At 42.7% G+C, this 9,671-nt stretch overlaps 1 long non-coding RNA gene across 1 annotated transcript in view; it reads right to left on the bottom strand.

Annotated features, from left to right (window-relative positions):
• LOC107181686 overlaps positions 1–158 on the bottom strand; it is a 16,132-nt gene extending 15,974 nt beyond the window's left edge. The window contains exon 1 of the long non-coding RNA XR_001512372.1: positions 17–158. This is a non-coding gene — a long non-coding RNA (uncharacterized LOC107181686). The remainder of the gene's footprint in view (positions 1–16) is intronic.
• Between the last annotated feature and the right edge of the window lie 9,513 nt (positions 159–9,671).

Here is a 9,671-nt window from a genome sequence, read left to right as displayed (position 1 = left end):
GGAAAAGACTGAAAACTTTGTAATACAGCTTGATATCTGGTATTGAGATCCCACCTACTTTGTTCTTTTTCAGGATCACTGCAGCAATTCGGGGTCTCTTTTTATTTCAGATGAATTTTTGGAGAGTTTGTTCTAGGTCTGTGAAATATGCTCTTGGTATTTTAATGGTGATTGCATTGATTCTATAGATTGCTTTGGGTAGTATGGACATTTTCATGATGGTTCCTCCTATCCATGAGCATGGCACTATGCTTCCATTTATTTGTATCTTTAATTCATTTCTTCCATGTCTTTTAAATTTCTGAGTACAGGTCTTTTACCTCCTCAGTTAAATTCATTCCTTTATTATTATTTTTTGATGCTATTGTAAATGGGATTGTTTCCTTAGTTTCTCTTTCTACGGTTTATTATTGTTGTGTATTTTGAACTTACTACACATTTCAATTCAGACTAACCACATCGCAAGCACGAGGTTTTGGTCGCCCACCTCCAACCTGTTGAATCTGGAGGTAGGACCCGCAATCTATGTGCCATCAAGTCCTCCAGGTGACTCTGATGCTCAGTCAAGTCTGAGAGCCACTGATGAAAGCTACTGTTTCTTGAACTTGGGTGCACATTGGAATCACTTGGGAAACTTTTTGAAAAATGTTTATGCATGAATCTCAGTCCCAGCAAGCAAGATTTAAAAAAAAATCTTCCAGGTGATGATTCCAATAACATGCACCGCTGCTCACTGTCTCTCATCGATGCCTGTTTTAGCTTTGTCTTCAAAATCAGCTACAAGGCCCCTATTATCATTTTCCTGTAATACTTCAGGCTATTCTCATCAAAGCCGTCATTTCCAGGTTTCTTATTTATTCTACCTTGAGTTTTTAGGTAAAAGTGACCTTTTAAATCCACTTCTGCAGTTCCCTTCCAAAAAGGGAAATGTCTTTTAAAAACCTGCATTTTTAATGTCTTCCCCATGATCACCGGTCCAAAGCTTCTCACTTATTTGGTGACACTTATCTCTTCACCCCACCTCCTACATCCCGAAAGGACCCCTACTTACCTCAGAGGATCACCAACCCACGTACAACTCCTTCTCCCTCCCCGGCCCCTCCCCGCCCCACACAACTCACTGCAAAGTAACTGGAGCTTTGGATACTTACCTGTGACTTTAATGAGCCCTAGCCCCCTAATTTCCTGTATTTTAGAGGAATTTCTGTAAGCCAACATCTTCCCCCAAAAACTGTTCCAGGGAATGAGATCAAGGAGAGGAACTCAGCTCATGGGCCCTCCTTTTCTGTCATTGCTGTTTCAATTTTGGTAAATCTCCATTTCCCACACCTTTGGGTTCTGGCAGCTTACTGGGAGGGTCATCGGACCATGTGTGGAAGGAATAGGAGAGAATTAAAAATCCAGTCATACTTCAGTGTCATATGTTGCCAATGAAAATGCAGATGTGTGGCATCCATATGTGCGACCCACACAAACAACATAGGTGCATGTTTAAGCATATGTAAATGTGTATAGTTGAAGCACCCTCTAGTGGAACACCTAGGGAAGATCACGTTGTCTGGAGAAACCCTCAAGAACAGGGTATTCTGAAATATTGTGTGACCAGAGCACCATGAGAAATGAGAGCAGAAGGGTGCAGCATCGTCATAGGCACGGCAGGATACCATGGGTGCCGGCCAACTCGTGCCTCTGCCACGTCCAGCTCAGTGAGGAGGGGGTGCGGACCCAACTGGCCTTTCTTGAAAGCCTCGCCTGGAGGTCTTCCTTCCCTGCTGCCCAAGGTGTACGAAAGCAGTGTGTGCAGTTTGCAGCTGCTGCAGAGGAGGACTTTGCAGATTGCCATGGGGTTCCTTCAGTTCAAGAAGCTGCCCACCCCCACTTCAAATCAGGGGACAGAGATGGAATATTCACTCCTTGGAAAACTGGATTGCTGTCAGGAAGAGGATAAACTTGGAGTCCTACCCTACGCTTTTACATGAAATAAATTGCAAACTAAAGCAAAAGAAATGGAAGACAGCAGCAGTGATTAATTTTTAGAGTGGTGAATGCCTTGCCCAATGGAACCTCAAATCCATAAAGCCATAAAAGAAATTACTGTGTAGATAAATTTTATGACATAAAATTTTTCTGTATGGCAAAAAAAAAAAAGATGCCATGAACATATTCAAAAGATAAATAGCCCACAAGATAAAAATTGCAACAGATAGCACTAAGGGATATTTCCCTTAATATATAAGGTGTTCCTACAGCCCTAAGCAAAAGACAGGCAGTCCAATAGGAAAAAAAATGGACAAGGGATCTGAACAGACAGGTCACAGTAAAGGAAAGAAAAAAGTAAGTGCTGAAACACACAGGGTGATGCTCAATCTCATGTGCAATACTTGTATTTCCAGATCGGGTTGGAGGGTTGCAGGTTGAGTAGGCAGGCGTGGGGAGGCAGGCACAATCAGCTGTGGAGGTGGAGAGTATAAATCAGTCACTGTTCATGAAAAGCAATTTTGCAATCACTGTCAAAATAAACAGCTGCCATACACATTGACCCAGCAAATCCACTTGTAGGAGTTTACCTTAGAGAGATGCTTGCAGATGCATGCAGGGAGAAATTGTAACAAGTGAGGCCTGCCCTCAGCCTATCATGTGCTGACTGAGTTCTCTCTTCACTCTGCCTACTGTCACATGAAGAACTATAAGCACAGCTTCTGCCCTGTTCCCACCATCCAGAAGCCTTTAAAGTATGCTCTTTAATGAAGCGGTTTACTCAGTTCTTAGAACCAACTAGTGATTTTTTTAAAAATGTTTTTGGTGTTGATGTTTTATTTTCTTTTTAATTCAGTAGTTTAACTTTATCATAGAGGGAGGACTTGGACATGACAAAAGGAATAAACTGCTAGTTTTTATGGTGTTTGGTGTTGATGTTTTATTTTCTTTTTAATTCAATAGTTTAACTTTATCATAGAGGGAGGACATGGACATGACAAAAGAATAAACTGCTAGTTTTTATGGTATGGACACTATAGTCATAGTCATAGTGCCCATAGTAACTGCTTGTGTTTTACCCTCTATTAGCTGCTAGAAAGATCAGTCACATTGGGAGCCCTTCAGCATCTTTAGGGACGAATATTTTGTCCTAAACTAACCCCTGTCTTTGTTCTATTTTTTTTTCTAATCTCACTTTCTGAACCATTATTTTATATGTATTGTGCTGAAGTGCTTCAAGTTCACCTTGTAATGAGGCAGGGTTGTTTTTAAAATAATAATAGTAAAAAGAAAGCAAAGTGAAGAAAGGAGTGTACAATATGCTACCATTTGCATTAAAAAGAATACATGTATAAGCATAGAATATCTCTGGAAGCGTAATAGTAACTCCAGTTATCTGAAGGAGCTAGGGACAGAGGTGAATGGGATGTTGTTAATAACTCTAAGTTATTTTGAATTTCAATGTTATGCTATAATCATATGTTTTTTTAAATAATTTTTTTCAAGTCCTCCCCCCCTTTGCTCTGAAGAGCCACCCATGGCTATGAGTACCACCCTTGTGGTTGCAGCTGTTTTACCAACAGGAAGACGTGTGTGCAGAGGAGAAATTGACCTACCCTTGCCTCCTGAGTTTCTGTTGCAATGTTGGGCTCACTGGTTCTGTTTACATCGGAGCTGCTGAGATGTCCATAACTACTCCTACTGTATTACAGAAATTGAACATTTGGCCCATCTCCCATAGTTTGCACTTTAAAAAGAGCAGTTTGAAATAAATATGATATTTCCCCCTGTATTGAAAGTGAGATTCTTAATAGAGGGAGGCTAGGGCCTATACTTCCTCTGTATTAGAGAAATTGAACATTTGGCCCATCTCCCATAGTTAGCACTTTAAAAAAAGCAGTTCGAAGTAAATATGATATTTCCCCCAGTATTGAAAGTGAGATTCTTAATAGAGGAAGGCTAGGGCCTGGTGACTTTTCTACAGAGTGAGGCCTTCCCCTTCATTCTCTTCGAAGCCTCACATCCACATGTGCCCCCAACAGTGATGTAATGTATGTGCATTCTAAGTCAGGTTTAATCAGGTGTAACTTACATACAGTAAAATTCACCTTTTTAAGGACATAGGTTTTGACAAACATATAGAACATTTCCAGCATCTCAAAAAAGTTCCCTCCTTCCCCCTGTAATCAAAACTTGCCCACCCCTTTATATGGGAACAATTTTAAATGTCTAGAAAGTTTGCCAAAGAGCAGTTTTCTCACAGAGCCTTCCCCTGCTCCGCCGATGTTAACATCTTACATAACCATGGTATAGTTATCAAAATGCAGTTACTATTAACTATGGACTTTATTTGATTTCACCAGGCTTTCCATTAATATCATTTTTCTGTTGTAGATCCTATCTTGCATTTAGTCACCCTGTCTCCTTAGCCTAATCTGATCTGTGACAGTTTCTCCACCTTTCCTTGCTTTTCATGACCGGATCAGGTATGTTGTCCCTTAATTTTGGTTTGTCTTCTGTTTCCTCGTGGTTAGATGGGGGTTGTGGATTTGGGGGATAAAATACCACAGAGGTGAAGTGTCTTTATCATAACACCCCCTCAGGGGGCAGGATACCCTCATGACTTATTGGTGATGGTGACCTTGTTCGTGACCAGTTTCCTCCACTATAACGTTACTTTTCCACTTTCCGTACTCTGTTTATCAGAAGCAACTCAGTTCCTGGTCAGGGGATGGGGACCCCACCTCCTAGAGGGGCAGTATGTACTCCCATTATCTGGCCGCTCCCCTCCTCCAGGCCAGCCTCCTCCTGGCGCCCAGCTTTCTCAGTGACTAAGTGGCACGGTCCATGGAGAAGAGTCTGTCTGGCACCTGTGAACTCCCGTTGTGACTGCCACTGCCCAGGATGCTGTACTCTCCCCCTAGTCCACACTTGGCCTTTGCAACTGTTTCAGGTTTCAGCGGAATTTTTTTATTCACCTGCGTGGCCTGGCATCTCTCCCACCCGTGCTTTACACAGTTGAGCCGGTGCTGCCCTGACATCTCTCCTTGGAAGGCCCCGTATTTTCTTGAATTTCAAGCTATTTGGTTTCCCACAGTCTCAGACCATTAATGGTTTCAAGAAGAATTATGACTTTGTTGTTTGTCAAGCTTTTACCTCTTAAAAGGAGTGGCGCTCTCTGCAGCTTTTTAATGTCCTAGCTGAAGTAGAACTTGATATATTGAATATGAAAAGAAACCCTCTTTCCTCCAAGTAAAAAATGAGATCTAAAGGCTTCACATCTGTGGGGCATCAGAGAACACCCTTGATTAGGTGCCTCCCAATTTAGCCACCCACTGACAGACATCCCTGCCACATGAAGGCCCATGGCCATCCTGGGAAGGATGGAACCATTCCAAGAAAGAGGGATCGGGCCAACTCTAGGCAGACCTCTCATATCCCTCACTCCTCCCTTGCCTAAGGCACCCCTCCAAGTAGCTCCATGTCTTAGGTTAACCATGGCACCCACTGGCTGGGATCATCTGCTGCCATCACAGCATCTGGAGACACCCGAAACTTTCCTGAACATTCCTTTATTCATTCATTCAGCAAGTAGCAAATCAATAGGAACGTGTGGCAGAAATTACACTGGGCACTGGGTATACATCTAGCCAACCCCGTAAGAACCACTTAACATTTATTTGTCTATAAGAAGGGGCTAAACAATAGGGTCTTTGAGTGTGTTTCAAGGATACACAATTATAGACATAATAATATACCTCGTATCTGAATAAGCTGTTGTGTTGTTTCATTGACCCTCATGACAGCTCTTCATGAGGTAAACGAAAGACGGGAACTCAGAGAAGTGAGGTCTTTGTCCTACGACTGCACTTTTACTGTCAGAGCCAGGTCTTGAGCTCTCCTGACTCCTTGAATCTATCAGATATGTGGTCATAGGAATAAATGCTCACAACCAATAATCTCCTGTTGAAATCAGGGACTACCCCCATCTATAATAATAAAAGCATAATATGCTAATTAGACCGGACATCCTTCCAGGTGACCTTCCAGATGAAGCCGGGGGTGCAAGGGAAGCCCAGGTCCTGGGTGCTAGAGGGAAGCTGGTGCCGGCAGCCAGGAGAAGGAAGGCCTACTCTTTTTATTATTATTATTATTATTATTAGTAGTAGTAGTAGTAGTAGTAGTTAAGATATTACAAATGTGTCCTCATCCCCCCCAGGAAGGCCTACTCTTACATGAATTTTGTGCATCAGGCCTCTAGTCAGAGTATAAGAGGCTAGGCTCTCTGAGCTGATTAGGTTTAGGTGGCTTGAACTGCGGTCTAAATTTATAGTGCACCATACTCAGTCCCTCTATTAGCTCTTTTCTAATCATGAGGCTCCAACTGTCATTCAGAGAGGGACCCAGTGACCCAAATGGTCTGCTACAGTGATGACAGCTGGCACCAAAGCCTCATTATTACCAGCTAACAGGAATGTCCACTGGCCGGCTTTGCAATGGAGAAAATCCCCATTCATAAAAGGAAGCTTGGAACCTCTCAAAGAGTGGTAATTAAGGAGCAGCAGTACATATCAAGTCCAACCATCCACATGGACACACATAAATTGTTTGTGGCCTCCACAGTGCCACTCGACACAGCCAGCCCTAGAGAGCGAGAATCTAGTCTGTACAGAAATCCCCGGAGCAAGTGCTACTCGGGCATGCCCGAACTTCAGAGGAAAACTGGGTGAGCCAATTGCTTGATTCCCAAGCAAATTTACCCAAAGCCTGGATAAGCAAAGTCTTTTTTTTATTATTGTTCAGTACGTTGTGCACTGGAGCAAGAAAGCTGTTGCTTGTTCAGTTCATCTGGTGGGTTACATTTTGGAATTTCCTTTAAAAAGAAGAGGCACGATGACCTTCATAGGAGAAGATAAATGGGGCAAGATCAATTTCTTGGCTTTCACATAAAGGAGTCACCATATGACTGTAATCTTTTCTCTGTGATTTAAAACAAACAAAAACGAGTTCCTGGCCGTCATCTTTGGGGATGAATAGATGGTAATCCAGGAGGTTGTTTTTGTTGTTGTTGTTGTTGTTTAGCAAAATGGATTTGTCAACTTCCGGTGTTGGTCCTGAAGGAAACATTCGCTGAGTCAAAACATTTACATTGTAAAGCCTACCCTGAGGTAATGTCACAACATCTTGACAAAGCATATGCTGCAATAAAATTATATCAGGGGGGAAAAAAATCAATGGTTATATTTGTCTGTGTTATACACCTCCGCCTAAACTTCAGTTTCATTCACTGGAATGAAAACTTTGCAAATAAAATAGGAGAAAGGAATTGCTTCCAATAAAAGAATTCCTGAAAAGTTTATTTCAAATAAACCAAAATATCTTTATAACCCAATCCATTATTTCATAGACTTATATGGGCCACGACTTAAATCCCTTTGTCCTTATCATAATTGTTCTACACAATAAACAGCCATATAGTAAATTGATGGTTTTTGCAAGGAATATATTTGGAATCCTCTTGTATCCTAAATCCATAAGCATGGGAAAATTTGGAAGAGTGGCAGGTATCCTGTGTACACCTTATGCCATAAGTGAACAGCCCACATGTAAACAATAAAAACTAGAGCTTCTTAGGTTGGGTGGACAGAGCGGAGAGTACAGATCCCCATCTCTTCATTCTCCTTGGCACTATACAATTCTTTCTTTTAATTTTTATTGAGTATATTGGGGTGACCTTGGTTAATAAAATTAGATAGGTTTCAGATGTATGATTCTATAATACATCACCTTTATAGTGTATTGTGTGGTCACCACCCAAAGTGAAGTCTCTTTCCGTCACCATTTATTCCCCCTTTATCCTCTTCCTCCTTCCCCCATTCCCTTTCCCTCTAGTAATCACCGTGTTTTTGTCTGGGCTGTGAGGTTTGTGTGTGTGTGTGTGTGTGTGTGTGTGTGTGTGTGTGTGTGTGTGTTTTAGTTAATCCCTTCATCTTTTTCATCCAGCCCCCCTCAAACCTATCAGAATGGCTATCATCAATAAATCAACAATTAATTCTTTTCCACTCGCTCTCCTGCTCCCACCCCTGCAACACACACACATATCTGGCAGCCTCTTGGGCAACCCTAGGAAATTCTGGGGCAATATGGAACAGCTCCTTGAATGCAGCTGCACTCACTGTTATCTCTAAGAGAGGTGCTGGACTTACCTGCCAGCAGAGATCAATGGCCTCCCTCTCCTTGAGTTCCAGGAAGAAGTTATGTGGGCTGCAGTTCTGTGCCCAGATTCATGTTTGATATGCCATCACCTTTAAAGACTGTAATCAAATTGTCATAGTCATCTGCTCATCTCCAGGTCACTTCTCCTGATCCCTGGAGGATTTTACACCTGGTTTACTCTCTCCCCCTCAATGCTATCTCTGATAGAATCCTTGGTGGTTTCAGTATTCACACAGATGATTCTTCTACAATCCTCTCTTCTCCTCCTTAACTGACACTGCTCTGATGACCTCCCACCTCTCCACCCTCACAGTCAGCCGTCTATTCCCACGGTGATAGTCTAGGTCAGTGATGACGAACCTATGACATGCGTGTCAGAGGTGACACGCGAACTCATGTTTCTGGTTGATTTTTCTTTGTTAAATGGCATTTAAATATATAAAATAAATATCAAAAATAGAAGTCTTTGTTTTACTATGGTTGCAAAGATCAAAAAATTTCTATATGTGACACGGCACTAGAGTTAAGTTAGGGTTTTTCAAAATGCTGACACGCCGAGCTCAAAAGGTTCGCCATCACTGGTCTAGATTGAGTCACTGCCAATAATTGCCCTCAGTTTCAATTACCCCACTGTCTGACCACCCTCTCCTATTTTTCCGTCTCCCTCCCATTGCACAAATTGCAATAGTTTTCCAACCCATCACACCCTCATCTATTGACCCTACTACTTTTGACTGTCTCTCTACCCCTTACACCCTGAATTTCCTCTTTTCCCAGTTGAGATTTCTTGGTTCATCTCCATATTTACCCTCTCGTTCCTGATAAAACACAATCCTGGTAATTTAAAATGTTGATTTTATTATTATTCTGTCCCATATGGTGACACCAACAGAACAGGAGATGACTGCCATTAAAAGGATGATTTGTTATATTCACAGGCCCCAAAAGAAGGGGCATACTATGGGCTTCTTGCAGCTTGAATATTTTAGGGTCACCTGTTGATCACACAACTATCCTTTAAAATCTAAACTCCTCCTCTCATTCCTGGGAGGTCTGATTTAAGTCTCCCACCTGATTTACTAGGGGCTCTAATGGGACACCGACTGTCTCTGTGTCGTGCTTTTCTCTTGGTTCCATAGTCCTTGATTCACTTGGGTCTGCCCCCATATATATATGGCTAAGCAACCAGCCAACCAGCCAATCGGCCAGTAAGTATGATGCACCCTGACCACCAGGGGGCAGACGCTCAACGCAGGAACTACTGAGCGTGGTCAGTGTGTTCCCACAGGAGGAGCGCCATTCAGCCAGAAGCCAGGCTCGTGGCTGGCAAGCACAGCAGCGGTGGGTGGAGCCCCGCTTAGCACGGGGAGCGTGCCTAAGCTGGCAGTCAGACATCCTCCAAGGGGTCCCGGACTGTGAGAGGGCACAGGCCGGGCTGAGGGACACCCCTCCAGTGCATGAATGTTGTGTACTGGGCC

The sequence above is a fragment of the Myotis davidii genome, unplaced genomic scaffold (genome assembly GCF_000327345.1).
Source record: "Myotis davidii unplaced genomic scaffold, ASM32734v1 scaffold168, whole genome shotgun sequence".
NCBI classification, from domain to species: Eukaryota; Metazoa; Chordata; class Mammalia; order Chiroptera; family Vespertilionidae; genus Myotis; species Myotis davidii.
This window is presented reverse-complemented; position numbering and strand designations above follow the sequence as displayed.